The following is a 9,206-nucleotide window of genomic DNA, read 5'->3' as shown; positions in this document are numbered from 1 at the left end:
TTTCTTGTTTCATATTTTCCATCATAATGTTGCAACTTCTGTAACGGAGCAAGCACTCGTGAGCACTCCGTGATCGCCACTAAGGTTTTTAACATATTAAATACCAATGCCATTCGACGAGTAGTGAAAAAGACCAACTTTCATAGAGAGATGGCCTATAGTGAAACTTAGTATATTGACTTTAATAAAAGTGAAATAGTTGATCGGTTAAAAGCACGGCGAGCTGTTACAAAGTAATAGTGATACAAAACCTCAGTAGATTTTGCAATTAGTTGTTATAATTAGTTGTTATGATTAGTTGTTATAATTAGTTGTTATAATTAGTTGTTATAATTAGTTGTTATAATTGGTTGTTATAATTAGTTGTTATAATTAGTTGTCATAATTAGTTGTTATAATTAGTTGTTATAATTAGTTGTTATAATTAGTTGTTATAATGAGTTGTTATAATTAGTTGTTATAATTAGTTGCTATAACTAGTTGTTATAATTATTTGTTATAATTTGTTGTTATAATTAGTTGTTATAATTAGTTGTTGCTGTAATGCTATTGTTATAATCAGTTGTTATAATCAGTTGTTATAATTAGTTGTTATAATTAGTTGTTATAATTGGTTGTTATAATTAGTTGTTGTTGTAATGCCAGTTTATGAAGTTGTGTTGACCATACCTACACCAGCCACCACTGTTGCAGGTGTAACAAAAATTAAACTAGTAACACATTAATTCAAATCCACTAAAAATAATAGCTCAAAGCAAAATAGTTTTATTTAATTTGTCAATAGCAAGTGCTTAAATTTGGAAGGTATCATCTCACTAATAATCTCTTCTGTTAGAAAGCTAATGTCTTATTCACTTCAATCCTTTACACTATATTGACTAATTCAGGTGATAAATGGAACCTGAGTGACAATAAACCTCCCATAATTCTTTGTTTGCCTAAGAGCATTACATAAATGAACATGAATCAAACTCTGTGCCACTGTAAGTCGTAATGAATACTTAATCTATCTTCACAACCTCACACACTGGAGGTGCAACTACATCAGCCGAAGGAGATCATGTTAGACTTGTCACACATCAATCTGCACACTGACAGATTCCAAGGACAAAGATATCGATACAATATAATGATGCTAGTTTATGCTTGAAGACTTCAATAGTGTTACTAGGGTGATTAACTAAACACCTGTACAATTTCATTGTATATCATTTTTTATCATGCAATGACAGCTTTCAAAACTAGCAAATGCAAACTGGTGGCTGGAAACACTAATACAAGGAAAATAGGTATAATGCAGTTAAAATGTGGTTTAGAAATTTTTAACATTGTAAAGTTCAATTGCAAGTTAGATAAGCCAAGAAACATGGATTTATTATTGATATTGTTCATATGTGCGACTACCATAATAGAAATACATGAACGAATTACTTCCAAAAAGTATGCAAAATCTTTTTGCAGAAACATTGGAGAAATAATTCAAGTATTTGTGCAATGAGAAAGCCGCTAAAGATGAGTAACCTACGTGTGTGTCTCGTACAACATATGAGTAGCTTTCTTTTCACTACTAGCCTAGTTTAACAGCACTCTATTTCTTAGACTGTGTACCTAAATAATCTTCATATTCAAGAATGAGACGCACCAAATTTAGTGGAGTGGCACAAAACATCAAATTTAATAGAGTGACACAAAAGCAGCACATTTAATAGGCACACTAAAACAGTCATAAATTACATGTATAGCTAAATATGTACAGAATAACACCTCGACTATGTTCATATGATTTTGGTGATGATCAAACTTGGTCATATGGTATGCCAATACATCTTAGTACTTGCACCAGACAGTATAACACTTGTAATCATCACAGTAGCAATATGTTCATAGCTTTGACAGCTATTGTGATATGTACATGAACAATGGTAGTCAGGAGTTGGTGGGATAAGTGCAGCAACGATGTGAAACATCATGAGGTGACCCTCTCATTCTACACAGTAAACTGCAGATGCGTGTGAAAGCTGGTCATTTGTGAGCTCTGATCAGAATATGACTGATCTTAGACAGATTAGGGAGAATCCATAGAGCGGTACCACAGTGACGTCTCTACAACAGAGAGTATCAGTTGTTAAGCTATAATGAAAAGAATGAGATGGTACAGTATGTACAGTTGTTGACAGTCCATCAGTAATGATCTGTATCAGCTAATCCATGTCTACCATAAATCCATGTATGTAGCAGCTGATAGCAGGCTAAATAAGTAAAGACAGGTCATTCTCTCTATCACTTCCATTTTAATAAATACCTTCACATTCCTTTATTTTAATGATGAATAATCTAGTGTAATTAATATGTCAAGAGATTCCGCCTATAAATTGCTGCTATCTCTTCAGAATAAAATATTCACATTTTCTAAAAGGAAAATATCAAAATTATAAATACTACCAACATCATTGCTTTATAATAAGTGTTAATACAATAACCTCAACGAGGCTGGACCAAGAGCCATCCCTATCTCTAGTGTAATCAAAAGAAGCTGATGGTGGGAACACAGGCTAACATGCCATGTTGTTAACATGCCATCAGGTCTAAACCTCAATGTTCACCTTGGTAGCATTATTTGTTGGCTCCACTAATCTATATATATATATATATATATATATATATATATATATATATATATATATATATATATAAATCTAAGGGTTTATGTGTTCGTTATTCTGTGATTCTGTACTTAGGTGTACCCAGCTATAGCTATTAAAATAATGGAATGACAAATCCGCTTCATGCTAGATTTGAACACCCAATCGCCAGGCAAATATCTTACTAATTAAGCTCTGCGAGATGCATTGAATTCTGAGGCGATATGAGTTATTATTTCAATTAAAATAGGTATAGCATTCTGCGTTACGCAACAAACTAAAGCTTGCTCTCACGGCTCATATTAGTAAGTTTAGCAATACGGAAAGTAGCGTACTCAAATTAGTCTTTGGCAATGTGCCAGGCTAATGGCAGGTGGCAGACAACTACATTACCTTCCACTCTTTATAAGCTGTTTTAATACCTGTGCAAACATTGTATATTTAGTATTTCTATCAAATGATGTCATCTTATTGAACAATATAGGTATTTATCAGTAGCAGATATGTTTCTTAGGTCAACACCTGGATATTAAGGTAGTTGTTATCATGTGAACTAGAGGTCAAGGTCATCATTGGATGAATCATATGAAGCCATCGTTGTCAGTAAACATGATGGTAAATATTATAAACTATTAGTAATATATGACTACATGAAAGAGATAAGGAAGACCAACACCCAGATACATTCTAGTCAAAGCTTTTGAGGGCGGAGCTTCTAGTTCTACTTGAATTCCTTCTTTTCCTTATATATTAATAGTAAATAATTTGGGCATTTGAACCGCTTCAACTCGCTACAACGCTATTGGACAGTCCCATAGTTCATGACCTTAACACAAGACAAGGTTATTACAGGCATCAGGTGCTGTCATTAATAGTGATGAACCAGTTTGTAGAAACAATACATTGATTAACAGTCACTATGTTTCCATTGTACGAATGATGAGGATTTGGAATTGTGTGCACATTGAGTTACTGTACGCCGTTTGTATGTTGTAGATTAGCACATGCGATTTGTTAAAGTTCTACGATATAAGTGATAGTAGTGCACTCATGTTTCCTTGAATCAAAATCGAAATAACTGAAGTGTGAAAAATGTTTAACATGGAATGGCTTGCGATACATCATTGCAAGTGTGTTTCCATATTTTGCATGTATGAAATATTCAATTTGCTGCATCATGGAAACATAGTAAATAAGAGAGCTCAAGAATGAACATTCATGTAAGGTCAAACATGATTGGCTAATGATCGTACTCACTGCTTATTTCTTGTCAACACTAAGTGAGCTTGAGACAGTGTTGAAACTTTCCATGTCATATCCTTTCACAATAGCTGTATAAATACACAGACAACCATAGTGTAACAACAGCAAAGTTATCCGAATATCATAACAAATATACCTCTAGAAGCCTTCCTCGTCATATGCATTTCTCCTCAAGACAAAAACAAATATGGAAGATAAAAAGTATACACTATTATCAGAAAGAATGACACAGAAAAATATTTACTACCATAAACAGTTCCGACAACATGTAAAAAGGTCAAGTACTTATCAATGCCCAATAATAAACGTTTAGATTTCATTTGAATAGGAAATTGAGCCTATTCAGCTGATGGACATCCCTTGTATTATTTTGTTACTGTACGACAAGCATTGACTGTAGAGCACATGGCTGAGGACGTGAATGGCTTTAGTAGACAAACCTCACAAATTGCTCAAAATCAGCCACTGGAGGCGGACAGTACCTATTAGTTAGCCAAGGGATAATGGATATATAATTTATATAATCAGATAAATTAATTTACAATTAACTCTCTTTAAATTGAATAGCAGAAATACCAGACATGTCTCCTGTTTTAGAGTTGTGCCCACAACAACAAACACAACATGAAACTAGAAATTTAATTTATATGAACTTAGCATACTATACACACACTTAAAAATAAGTTTTAATCTCACAGTAGCACCAAACTTCATTCTAATTATGTCTTCGTTTTTATATGTTTACTTTCCGGTTATCGGCTTGGCTCTTTTCGCCTCACTTGTTGACTTTGTTTCACTTTCACTTTTACCTGGCTTTTTTAAAACTTTTCATCCTGATCTGTCCAGCAATACTGTTTTTGTAAGCGACCTCTCATGTACTTAGCGACCACATCAAGAACCATTCCATCTGCTAATATCTCAAATTTGTTTTGTATCGCAAGAGAACAACTACATGTTGCTCGAAATTTTTTCATATGACGAAATTGCTTACCTATACGTCGGGGACACTCTTATTTTAAGGTTTTGCAGTGTTGAAGAATGTAAAAATAGTTATTATTAACTGGAACAACTAAGAGACTGCTATTAACCACCAGCTTCTAATATTAGCAAGCAATTCTCAGTTCCACTTACCAGGTCCACTGTCCGTGAAGCTAACAAAGCTGCCAAACATTTCATTAACCTCAACCAGTGACATATCATTCACAAAGCTTTCCATGTTGTTTATCGATGATTCGGCAAGAGGCTCTGGCTCCTCTTCTAGAGATGTTCTCCTATCTTCGTCATAATGCTGGGATGACTGTGATGCTCTCCGTGTACGAATGCGTGGGTGAGCAGACAACTCAGATGGCTTTTGTATTTTTCCTCTTAGAGTATCATCTGTAGAGTCATTTACACCAAACACTTTATAGACTTGGCGAGAGGATTGAGTTGAACCTCTTGCGCGACCTTTATCATTTAAAAACGGTTCTTCTTTAATCTCGTCTTCGGTGATTATTTTTTCTGTTTTCGTTTCTATCCTAAAAGGATTCGTGAGAATACCAAATTTCTGCATTTTGTTTACTTCTGGTTTTCCAGTTACTGTAACAGATAGTTCTCTCGCTTTAACAGCCATATTCATCATCGGAGTAGAGCTTTGAATGTCCGCCTGATCTGTTGTGTGAGCGGCTTGCTTACCAAAGAGTTGGAATAAAGAGTATTTTTTCTTTTTACGAGCCATTCCACTTTTTATGTCAACCTGATCAGGAGCTCTCTGACTGGCTAGCACAGGGTTAGCAGAATTTTCTGATATATAAATGTCATCTGGCTCGTGGTCAGGTTTGCTTGGTCTCGCCTTGTAGGACTCTACTGAGTTTTGTCTCACTCGTTCAAGACTCGGAGATGTTGAAGTTTTCCTATTATATTTTTGTTCGCCTAACGAGCTAACCCTGACTGCCTTATTCGAGAGCTGTATATGCTGACCACCCGATGTAGGGAATATTAATGGTTCACTGAAGTCACTGACTAAAAAGCAGAGTGAAATGCCGCTTATCCCTTTTTATATATTGTGTTTACTAATAATCTAATAGAGCAAATGAAATTTTATATCACTTGAGAAAATATAAACGTTCGATTAAATTTACAAAAACAATTTTTAAGTTGAAAGTTATTGGAACCAAGTGCTTAAGATAGTTCATGTTATTCCATACATGTATTTACTGTCTACACAATTGACTGACACACGTATACGCAGAGTCAATTGACTTTTAAAATGTATTTACAAATGATATAGCATATAGCATGTTCGGTACCTATCCTAGGTATCATATAGCATATAGCATGTTCGGTACCTATCATAGGTACCATATAGTGTATAGCATGTTCGGTACCTATCCTAAGTGAAACAAATGTAATCAATTTATCACAGTCCATCCAATTCAACAGTTACTTTATTTTATATCTCCTAAAAATATATAAATGCTGAATTAAAATTACTAAAAAATTTAGCAGGAATCTTTTGAGTTTTTACGATATTGCATGTTAATGTATGAAAATCTATTTACTGCATGCATCATGCGAATGCAAATTTAGCTTGAAAAATATATTGACAAAGTGAGTTGTTACCACTCTTGCAATCATTAGTTTAAAACGCTGTTTTGAGTACAAATTTTATGGTCTAACAAAATAACAACAAGTAATGTAACAAGAGTGTGGAAGTCAGGAAATACAACCTTAAATAGAAAACAAATAACCATTCTGTAAAACTGATTAGAACGATATTTATTGCGTCTTAAATGTGTTTCAAACAAGTTTTTTTAAGCATTAGAAACTCAAAACAAATTATGGTAACGGTGCATCTTGGGTTGGTACAACGCGCAAACATTGCATGCGCAATAGACATACAAGGCACTTGCAACGCACAAACAATGTGGATACAATGCCGACACAAGTAATTAACAACGCATGCGCCACAATGTGACACTGTTAACACATATTATTATTAACATTAATATTATTAATAATAATAATGTGTAATAATAATAGTAATAGTATTATATTATTCAATATTTTATTTATATTTATGGTCTGTTGATAAAATCGGTCTAAAACATTACACAAAGTATTCTATTTATTTTCTATTGATCGTTGTATGTGCGTTGCGATGATAGTGTATGCGCGTTGTATCCACAATGTTTGTGCATTGCAAGTGCCTTGTATGTCCATTGCGCATGCGTTATATGCATGTTGTACCGACCTAGGATGCATCGTTACCCAAATTATCTGTGTTGTAATTATGAGTAAATAAAAACAGACCTTTAGTTAGGTAATGTTAATCTTGGTAGCATGTCAAACCAATGAAACATTATTATTGTTTAGGAAATGAAACAGTGAGAAAATAATTCTCTATTACCAACATTTAACATAAATGTTTGAATGAATTTTAATAGCATTGAAATTGAAGTAAAACATCTAATTCTTCATTGTTTTTTTCTGATTTTAATGGGACTGTGTGAACTTTGCATTTGCCAGTAACACAAAAGCAGTAATGTGAGCCAGGCCTTTGGCCGAGAAAAGCTGTTTTGAGGTCAAAAAGACAATTCGGCTCATTGAGCTCGAGAGAGAGAAAGAGACTCGAACTAGCCCTGTTTGACCAAGGCCAGAGGAGACTGGAACAGCCCATGACCTGGCCGAAAACCTGACCAACCGGCCAATAGCTGATAGAAGGCAAGTCAGGCCAGCCACCTAACTGGAGTATGAGAGAATGACCTGTTGTCAAGCTGATAACTGAATGAACTGACCTGCTACCGAGCTGGCCATCCCAGAAAGGAAGCGGTGCCTGCTAGTAGTAATGACATACAAGAAGCACAATGAACAGAGCGGCAGAGCACGAGAAAGCCTAATTTCATGCAGTTGTTGGTTGAGCATGCATATTCGCGGTAATTGTTTATATGTTTGAGCATAATATATAAAACCACATATACAATAAGTAGTTTGGTTTTTATGAAGCAGTAAATGGTCCCAGCGGATACTTTACACTGGTGGCAGTAGTGAGATTTTTTGGATCCCTGAATCCACAAGAAATCGCGAGCCCTGGATGAGCTTTTTAAGTCTGCCTTAGCGGTAATAAAGAAAGTGACCCAAGAAGCACGAGTATTCAAAGGTGAAATACCTTGCAGACTAGAAGAAGCTTAGCTGCCTTAAACGTAGCAGCCAGCTTGAAGCTCCAAGGGCTCCATTTTGTAAAGGAAGGTGAAATTATAAATACTCAGCGTACAAGATGCAGGATAGCGATACAAACCATCTGGCTGACCGGTTAGAGGGGCTGATGATGGTGCCCTAGTTCCCAGCTCACCAGTTCAAATCACTGATATATACTGGCTAGAAAAATGTTAAGTATTTCATAAACTGCTTCTAAGAATAACCCTAACTAATGCCTGAATCGAGATAGCCACGTTGCTGCATTTCTGAAAAGCTCTGAAAGGGAAAACAGAGAACTGCAGAAGCCAAATGAGTAAAACTGTTTTTGACGGCCTCAGGGCCTGGTTCAGTCTTTTTTTGAAACAGGCTCAGACCAAACTAATTACCCTGAGAAGAGCTGCACAAACCATCCTCCAGGAGCATGCTGTTGAGGTGAAGTGTGTGGCTGGAGTGGCACACGGCGACCTGCTGGATTCTTCCCAAGCCAATACGACAACGGAGATGTTCTGCAGCACGCTAAACAACCCTGGTCTGCCATGGCATCTGCTAGCTGTTCAAAATTCTTCATCGACCAATGCGATCTCAACTGGCACCGAGTTTCTCCAGATACTGCCTGGGGAATGCCAGCAAACTGCCGTCCATTCACGCTCTATCCTGCCCTACTCGATGGGTTACTTCCTCTCAACAAAGCTAGAGGGTCAGTACATTCAGTTCCTTATTGACACTGAATGCACCCAAAAATTGCCGAGCAAGCAAGTGTTTACCAGGCTCCTTCAAAGCGCACAGGACCTGCCTAAAAAGTGACAGCCATGGTCTTACACCCGATAGAGTGCGGCAGCCATTTTACATGTCATTCGATTGCCAATATGACAACGAGATGCAAAGATTAAGGAAGTCTTTGTGGTGAGCTCTAACAGCAAGGATGCCCTTTTATGAATGCCATTCCTGGTGGCTCACCAGTCCCCCATTGGAGTTTTAGCAGCTTAAAGTTTCTGTCTATGAGAAACTGTAGATCTGCATGGATAGACACAAGTGGCTGTTACTTATCAAGGCGCAGGCAGTAAGAGACGTGGTGATGCTAGTCCAAACTCGAATGATCATTTCATGTCGGGTCAGCACCTGAAA

This window comes from Watersipora subatra, chromosome 4, assembly GCF_963576615.1.
Source record: "Watersipora subatra chromosome 4, tzWatSuba1.1, whole genome shotgun sequence".
Taxonomy (NCBI): domain Eukaryota; kingdom Metazoa; phylum Bryozoa; class Gymnolaemata; order Cheilostomatida; family Watersiporidae; genus Watersipora; species Watersipora subatra.
The sequence above is the reverse complement of the archived record's forward strand: the minus strand, read 5'-3'. Positions refer to the sequence as shown.